We start from the raw sequence: 10,000 nt of genomic DNA, 5'->3' as shown, positions 1-10,000 counted from the left end.
AATGACGCCGAAAGCCTACCGGCTTCGGAACAAAAAAGCATACAACATAAGAAAATAAACTGGATGAAGACATGAAATTCTCCAAGACACGAAAAGAGAGGATACTCATCTTAGTCGATGAGGAAGGAGTTGAAGTATCCATGATATATAAACCCCCGAAAAGCTAAGAAAATTAGCAGATACTCTCCAAGCAAACTCTAAAAATGGGGCTGCAAAAGGGAATGGTTAAACAGGAAACGTGTTAGTTGCAGCATATTGAGATCGGATGTTGTAACGGCTCACTTGCCTATGTCCTTCCCCTTTAAACTTGTCCTATGAGACAAGGTTAACTATATTCGGGGAATGATAGCAATTCCTTGTTATTAAACCATTCCTTATTTATACTTGATATCTCTCTGGACATCCTCTCCAGAGGTCAGAAATCTGTTGATAGCTCTAGGTAAAATTTCTCTGGTATATCACTCACAGGAAATATCCCAAGTAGAAGCTGCCAATGAGGAACTTCCATCCAGAGGACATGGCTCGTCCCCATACTTATATATATATATATATATATATATATAATTCATCAAACTCCATATTTTAGGCTAAAACCCATTTTTCTATACATAGAACAAATCTTTGACCTTTAATAGAAATGCGACTTCAATGGAGCTGGAACGGCCGCTTAAACTTTAAACAAGTAGTTGGCGTTTTACAAACGCGTGGATTGGTGTATCAAACACGCGACAAAAGTTGGTGATTATTGGTACGACAAGCGCGGAAGACTATAAAGTCCAAAGCGGCAGTTTCCACTCACTTCCGAGTGCAAAATTTCTTACGTTTATTAATGATTGCTCACCTCCTCCATTAGCCATATGATATCATCTGTTGGCCCTTGCTTAAACAAGGAGATAAAAGTAGGATTTTTAAGCAGGAGTATTAATATTTTCTAAGTATGTTCACTAAATACTGTTCATTCTTTTTTCATCCGATATAGGCTTGCCATTGAAGTTCTTCATAAAAAACATGTAAAAAGCCAGTGTGCGTCTCTAAAACCCGTTTATGTAATAAACATTAGGCATACATCTCAATTATTACAGTTATTATTTGCTCTCAATTTCTTACACAAACTCATCATATAATAATGTCTATTAATTTTATTTCTAATAGTTTTTTTTACTGTGATATGGCTTACTAATTCATGTTTTACTCAGGTGTACTGATTTATAGGCTTACTAATACTAGGTATTACTCCTGACTTAAATTGACTGTCAGGAATACATATATAAATGGGATGCATAGAAATGCTCAAAATATTGAGTAGGAAAATATTCCGCAACAATGTTTTTATGTTTGGTATGTAAGGGTATTTCCGCACAAAGCTGTGTTGTCAAGAGGATGGTCCAAATATCATGTTCATCTATCATCCTGATGTGTAACTGCCGTAAGCTCATCTACACAGTTATCTTCAACTTCCGTATGGTCAATGAAATGTAATATAAACAGTAATTCCAATGTTTTTAGAACCCACTAAACAAGACTTAGACAAAATGAGTATCAAAAGGTTAAAGTCATGACGCATTTTTGTAACAGCATTGAAGGGGAGTTTCTTTTACAATCTGCACGATTGTAGGTGATATATGACGGGTAGCTCCCCACCCGCTTTGATAGCATAATCTTCGCTTCGACTTCCGCCATTGAAATGAACATATCTTTTCCTTTTTCTTTTAGATTGAATAATTGGATTTTACTGATAACCATAAATATAATAGTGTCTTTGCTCACAGCCTTTGTCCAGTAAGAATTGGCTTGTTAGTAGAATGTCTATTGTTTTCCCATCCCTTGTGTGTCATCCATACTACGCGAGCCTAATGCTAATGGTTAAGTCACATCAAAACCGGTGATCCTATGGATTATCAAGGATTACCCCAGACCGTCAAGACTAAGATCTAGGGGGGTCCGGGTCGATTGGGGAACATATCACAGTCAACTATAAAATTGCGCTCTAATGAGAGAGAGAGAGAGAGAGAGAGAGAGAGAGAGACTTATTCATACATCTGTAGTGTGACAAAGATATATATATATATATATATATATATTTTATGTATATATATATATATATATATATATATTTATATGTATATATCTATACATATATATATATATATATATATACACATATCAGTTGTTGTTTGCGGATGATACTGTACTGGTAGCAGACACAGAAGAGAAGCTTGACCGACTAGTGACAGAATTTGGAAGGGTGTGTGAGAGAAGGAAGTTGAGAGTTAATGTGGGTAAGAGTAAGCTTATGAGATATACGAGAAGGGAAGGTGGTGTAAGGTTGAATGTCATGTTGAATGGGAAGTAACTTGAGGAGGTGGATCAGTTTAAGTACTTGGGGTCTGTTGTTGCAGCAAATGGTGGAGTGGAAGCAGATGTATGTCAGAGAGTGAATGAAGGTTGCAAAGTGTTGGGGGCAGTTAAGGGAGTATTAAAAATAGAGGGTTGGGCATGAATGAAAAGAGAGTTCTATATGAGAAAGTGATTGTACCTACTTTGATGTATGGATCGGAGTTGTGGGGAATGAAAGTGATGGCGAGACAGAAATTAAATGTGTTTGAGATGAAGTGTCTAAGGAGTATGGCTGGTGTATCTCGAGTAGATAGGGTTAGGAACGAAGTGGTGAGGGGATAACGGGTGTAAGAAATGAGTTAGCGGCTAGAGTGGAGATGAATGCGTTGAGGTGGTTTGGCCATGTTGAGAGAATGGAAAATGGCTGTCTGCTAAAGAAGGTAATGAATGCAAGAGTTGATGGGAAAAGTACAAGAGGAAGGCCAAGGTTTGGGTGGATGGATGGTGTGAAGAAAGCTCTGGTTGATAGGAGGATGGATGTGAGAGAGGCAAGATAGCGTGCTAGATATAGGAATGAATGGCGAGCGGTTGTGACGCAGTTCTGGTAGGCCCTGCTGCTTCCTCCGGTGCCTTAGATGACCGCGGAGGTAGCAGCTGCTTCCGGTGCCTTAGATGACCGCGAGGTAGCAGCAGTAGGGATTCAGCATCATGAAGCTTCATCTGTGGTGGATAATGTGGGAGGTTGGGCTGTGGCACCCCAGCAGTACCAGCTGAACTCGGCTGAGTCCCTGGTTAGGCTGGTATATGTATATATATATATATATATATATATGTTTATATATATATATATATATATATATATATACATATATATATATATATATATATATATTTATACTTATATATATATATCAAAGAGAGAGAGAAAGAGAGAGAGAGAGAGAGAGAGAGAGAGAGGGGGGGGGGGGCATGGAGAGTTTATGCTAATATCTGTAGAAGTAACACATAGATCAATGATAAATCAAACAATATCACATTAGAATATAAATTCATTGATAAAAAGTATTCAAATGAGAAACGCAGTATTAATACAAATAGATACCTATTATCAATAAATAGAAATAATAAATTATACTAGATATACAATGCTAGTTATTGGAAGCGAGAAATACAATATGCAAAAAAAAAAAAAAAAAAAAAATTATATCGTTGAAGCAAAGGAATACTATTTCGTTTACTTTTAATGGTGAAGTTCTTTAATACGAGTATGTGTGAATGATTGTGTAGTTCACATTATTTATATTGGTTAGTTACTGTATTTTGATATCTTTTAAATATTCGTTTACGCTATTCATTTGCGTCAAGAGGGGTAGGAGGAGATAATGATGCAGACTAATCCTTTATTATTATTATTATTATTATTACTATCCAAGCTACAACCCTAGTTGGAAAAGCAAGATGCTACAAGCCCAGGGGCTCCAACAGGGAAAAATAGCCCAGTGAGGAAAGGAAATAAGGAAATAAATAAATGAAGAGAATAAATTAACAATAAATCATTCTAAAAACAGTAACAACGTCAAAACAGACATGTCATATATAAACTATTAACAGCATCAAAAACAAATATGTCATAAATAAACTATAAAAAGACTCATGTCCGCCTGGTCAACAAAAAAGCATTTGCTCCAACTTTGAACTTTTGAAGTTCTACTGATTCAACCATCCGATTAGGAAGATCATTCCACAACTTGGTAACAGCTGGAATAAAACTTCTAGAGTACTGCGTAGTATTGAGTCTCGTGATGGAGAAGGCCTGGCTATTAGAATTAACTGCCTGCCTAGTATTACGAACAGGATAGAATTGTCCAGGGAGATCTGAATGTAAAGGATGGTCAGAGTTATGAAAAATCTTATGCAACATACATAATGAACTAATTGAACGACGGTGCCAGAGATTAATATCTAGATCAGGAATAAGAAATTTGATATACCGTAAGTTTCTGTCCAACAAATTAAGATGAGAATCAGCAGCTGAAGACCAAACAGGAGAACAATACTCAAAACAAGGTAGAATAAAAGAATTAAAACACTTCTTCAGAATAGATTGATCACCGAAAATCTTGAAAGACTTTCTCAATAAGCCTATTTTTTGTGCAATTGAAGAAGACAGAGACCTTATATGTTTCTCAAAAGTAAATTTACTGTCGAGAATCACACCTAAAATTTTGAAAGAGTCATACATATTTAAAGAAACATTATCAATACTGAGATCCGGATGTTGAGGAGCCACCGTCCTTGACCTACTTACAATCATACTTTGAGTTTTGTTAGGATTCAACTTCATACACCATAATTTGCACCATGCACTAATTCTAGCTAAATCTCTATTAAGGGATTCACCAACCCTAGATCTACATTCAGGGGATGGAATTGATGCAAAGAGAGTAGCATCATCTGCATATGCAACAAGCTTGTTTTCTAGGCCAAACCACATGTCATGTGTATATAGTATGAAAAGTAATGGGCCAAGAACACTACCCTGTGGAACACCGGATATCACATTCCTATAATCACTATGGTGCCCATCAACAACAACTCTTTGAGATCTATTACTTAAAAAATCAATAATAATGCTAAGAAACAACCCACCCACTCCCAACTGTTTCAGTTTGAAAACAAGGGCCTCATGATTAACATGGTCAAAGGCAGCACTAAAATCAAGGCCAATCATACGAACTTCCCGACCACAATCAAGGGATTTCTGTACAGCATTGGAGATTGTAAGAAGGGCATCACATGCTCCAAGGCCTTTACGAAAACCAAATTGTAAACTAGGGAGTAGATGATTACCTTCAGCAAACCTATTAAGACGTTTTGCCAGAAGACGTTCAAAAACTTTAGATAATATGGGAGTTATGGAAATTGGGCGGTAATCAGTGGGACTTGAGCTACCACAAACACATTTACATAGAGGAGTAACATTACCAATTCTCCAACTAGTGCTAAAAGCTCCTCTTCTTGCTAACTTGCACAAAATAACAGATAACTTTGGAGCTAAGAAATCTGTTGTCTTTATAAAAAACAAAGGAAAAATACCATTTGGGTCTATACCTCCATAAGCATCAAGGTCCATCAACAGAGCTTTAATCTCACGAGATCGAAAAGCTAAACTAGTTAGTTTAGCCTCAGGAAAACAGGAATGAGGAAGTTCAAGTTTTTCATTACTCTGTTTACTGTCAAAAACATCAGCCAAAAGGGTTGCCTTTTCCTTTGGACAGTGAGTGACTGAGCCATCTGGTTTAAGTAAAGGAGGAACTGTTGCATCTACACCAAAGAGTGCAGATTTAAGGGTAGACCACCATTTATGTTCCTGAGTTGTACCAGAAAGTGTTTCTTTTATGGTTAAATTGTACTCCTTTTCAGTTGAGGCATAAACTCTCTGAGCAAAAGCTCGAAGCTGAGTATAGTTGTTCCAGGTCAAATCTGATCTGAAAATTTAATTGTTATTCAATTTCTATATATATTGAACTAATTTTGCTTTTGTTTTTTCTTTGTATTATAATTATAATTTTTCTTTTATCGGTATTTTTTTCATAAATTTTTGTAATATATTTAAAATTTTAAACATAATTTGGGAAAAAATAATCGGTATCCAAAAATTCTATATTTCTTATTATTGAAGATTTACTTAGTTGTCCTTGAGTCCCTTAAATGTAATTAACTATCCTGACGCCCGGGTTCAAAATACAAGTTTTTGACATTGGTGACATACCGGACAATCAAGGATCTTCCCGGATTGCAGAGGATGGTCAAAGAGCCCTTACAGATTTTCCCCAGAATTGCTCTCGATCAGTTCGAAGACGGTCCGGGAAAATCCCAGAAGTTGGTTTGACCCTAAAATAATTTCTTGTGTAGTATTCAGGTTTGTCTTCTCCTGGTCTATGAGCAATACCTCTAGGATTGCTATATATCAGCCATCAAAGGAGTTGCAATGATCCTGGTATTGATCGTGATACGTTTTCTTTGGGTGTTTTTGTTGTTCACCAGGAGTTAGTGCATTTAATAGCACCCTTCTGAGGTAGCAGGAGGTCTTATCGTTACCATTCCTTTATAATAGCTGTCATCCACGGACTGAGCCTTGATAGAAAAAAAAAACGGCAATTGACTTATTTAGTAAGCTCTGCACAAGAGGGGCCGGGTTGTTCTTCATAACAAGCGGTGTGGTCGTAGTTGTTTGATAATAAATTGTCAAGTTGATTTCAGTTTCTACTTGTGAGACTGTGGCATTGTTCCTTATAACCTTCTCGTCTTTCTGGTACTCCTTTTGCAAAAAGCCCATGTAGTACATATTGACTTTGGAAGTATTGTACTTCATGCTAGGCTCAGTTTTGTATCAATTATCCATGACATGTTTAAACCCTTGGTTGAAATGCCTATTAGAGTAGCCATTGTTAGCAAGGATCTGGGTAATCTAGTCTTCTCTAGTTTCTTGTGAGTCTCCATCTAGTGATAACAATGGGAGGAGACCAGATGAAACGTAGGCTTAGATGATAGAGGTCTTATTCCTAATGTAACATTCATTTCCACCATTCATGCAGAGGACTAAGTTAGCGTATTTCGTATAGATGGTATTTTAAAACTTTGTTCAGCAGTCCGGACCAGGATGTCAAAGAAAGGAAGGGGGCTGTTGTCATGATGCTTCACCGTACATCTAAGGGAGCTATACTCTCAAAGGCCCGAAGGAGTTCGTGTAAGTGGTCAGAGGAGAGGGTTTTTACAAAAGTATTGCCAATGTAGTGGATGTAGAATTTGGGAGATTTTCACGTGAAACAACTCTTCTCGACGAATCCTATGTAGAAGTTGGCAAAGATGACTTCTAGGGGATAGCCCATCGCCACACCAACTTTTTGTATGTTCATGTGCCTATGATGGGTGGTGAAAGTGGTTAACTATGAACATATTTCCAAGAGAGTGCAGAGGGTATCAAATGAGAGGCCAACCACACCACTTACGCCATCAACTCGGCCACCGATGCCATCCACATTCAGCACATCACTGGTAATTTTGAACATGGTTACTTCTATGGGATTTTGAAGACTCCTAAATCAGGGGACCTCCTCTGCCCTATCATCAGCCAGCTTTCTAAAAAGCTCAACACTCTTCTAACCCCTTATGTTCCTCATGAATATAGAGTGGCTTCTTCTACAGAGTTCCTCACGAACATCAGAGGGCAGTCACTCTTCACGCATGTTCTTGCAGCCAAGATTTTCAAGGTTATAGGGATGTTTCAATTACTCCAATCAACATAACTGAACATACCCTATGCCCTCTCCTGAAAATGTGTACTAAAAAGGCCCCTTTCATTTACAAATATAGGATTGGGTGACTATGGGCTCTCCTCTAGATGGCCTCTTCGCCAAACTTTAGATGGGAGTCATCGAGGAGTAAGTTCTTTTACGTGAAGATCACCCCCAAATATACATCCAATATATAGACAACACCTTTATTGAGGCTCCCTCTTCTGACCACATAAAGCGAGTGCATTGTACCTTTGAGGAGTGCAGCTCCTTTAGGTTTACCTTGGAGCATCATGACAATGGCCGTCTTTACCTCTTGGACGTCTTAGTTTCGACTGCTTAGTATGGTTATAACACTACCTTGTACACGAAACCCATAAACTTAGTCCTCTGCTTGAATAGTGGAAGTGAATGTCCCAATAATTATAAAACCTCCACCATCTGAGCCTACATTTGTTCCACCCTCTCCCACTGTTCTTTCCGGATGGAGACCACAAGAAACTGGACAGGATTACTCAAGACGTTATGAACAATAACTACTCCAACAGGCAAGTCAACCGATAGGTCAAATGTGCCATTGGTAATTGGTACAAGACTGACCCCAGCAGGAAGAGCAGTAATTTCAAAGTCAACCTGTACTACAAGGGCTTTATGCACAAGGAGTACCAGGAAGAAAAGAAGGATATGGAGGAGATTATAAGGAACGTTCCAGTTACACAAGTAAAAAATTAAATAAAAAAAAAAATTATCAAACAATGAAGACCATGCACGACTTTGTGAAAAAGTTTAAAGTCATCTATTCTCACCAATACCAATTCTGTGGATGCCAAAGCCATTATATTGGAATGATGATGATGAGACTTTCTAAACGTTTATCCTGCTATGCTCAGCAGGGTGCTGTTAAGATTCATAAACTTCTGGTGCACAACAAAAGCATCAAAAGACAAGACATCACTGGTAATACCATGATTATTGGCAAGAGCCTACATATCAGAAAACTAAAGATCCTGGAGGTCTTGCCCATACAGCGGGAAAAGACAAACCCCATTACTACCCCAGAAACCTTTGTCAATTTTGATGAGCATGAGGAGGAGCAGCACCAAACTTTCTGCTGGGACTGAAACTCTCCCAGAAATATCCTCAGTCAATCATAAAATATGTCGGTAATCACTGGACCTGGAAGCTTGGTAAAAGAAAAATTAGCATGACACAGAGCCCCGCTCAGCGAGTGTCTCAGACAATCGGTGTCCAGTACTGGAAGACCAGCTCAGTATTTCTCATACCACACCTAACCCTCAGTCCCTATGAGTTTATTATCCACCTGACCGATCTGTTCTCATGAGTACCTTAGTCAATAGGAGAGCAGTTCCGATCTAGACTTGGTACAGATTCCACTCACATGAAAAAATCGATAACTAGTACCCTAATTGATTATACCCCCTATGTTTATGAATATTATTATTATTATTATTATCATTACTATTTTTATTATTATTATTATGATTATTATTATTAAAATTATTATTATTATTATTATTATTATTATTATTATTATTATTATTATTATTAATATTATTATTATTATGAAATTAATGTTTTTGTTGATATTGTAAGACAAGGAAGGTTTATTTACTTTATGAATATTTTTTGTAATATGTTTATTTCACTCTAATCACCATATTTTTGTTTAATAAATGAAGGGGTTTTTACATAGCACGTGCTTGCATGTAAGCACTTATTATGATTATTAGAAATTTACAAATAGAAAAAGCTGAAAAAAGGAGCCTTAATACACCCCATGTTTAAATTGGATACATATATTAGTGGTTGAGTTAAAAGAAAAAAAAAAAAAGAGAGCTTGACTTGGCATGGCTCTGAGATGCCTCATTTACCATGTTAAAGAACTAAACTTCACAATCAACCTTTGTCGATAGATAGTGTTGCAGAATATTTATTATAATTCATTTTGATATCTAATCTATTTATGTAAGTTTAATATCCACAACGAATGATATGATACAACTATATAAAAATAGATAATGATCATGTTAATTAATGATAGAGCTATCTGTGATTCCAATAATTCAGTGAACTGCTGGATGTCCATAGCATAGTATCCTTTCTGATAATTGTGACAGCCATCAGCTATGATGAGAGCAGCAAGAAAGTTTGCTCCAGAGGTGGGTGATGACATCCAAGGGTAGGAAGAGGGGGAGATTGTTTCATCTGCCTTCACTCAAGAGAATCTGTTAGTTATATCAACCAATATAATGTAGGAAGGAGCCTACCTAGTTCCCTTCAGTGTCCGTATATCTTGGGGAGTTTCAACCGACAAAGAAACTAATCACAATTCTACATTGGTTGAC

This window comes from Palaemon carinicauda, chromosome 6, assembly GCF_036898095.1.
Source record: "Palaemon carinicauda isolate YSFRI2023 chromosome 6, ASM3689809v2, whole genome shotgun sequence".
NCBI lineage: Eukaryota > Metazoa > Arthropoda > Malacostraca > Decapoda > Palaemonidae > Palaemon > Palaemon carinicauda.
Note: the sequence above shows the minus strand (reverse complement) of the source record.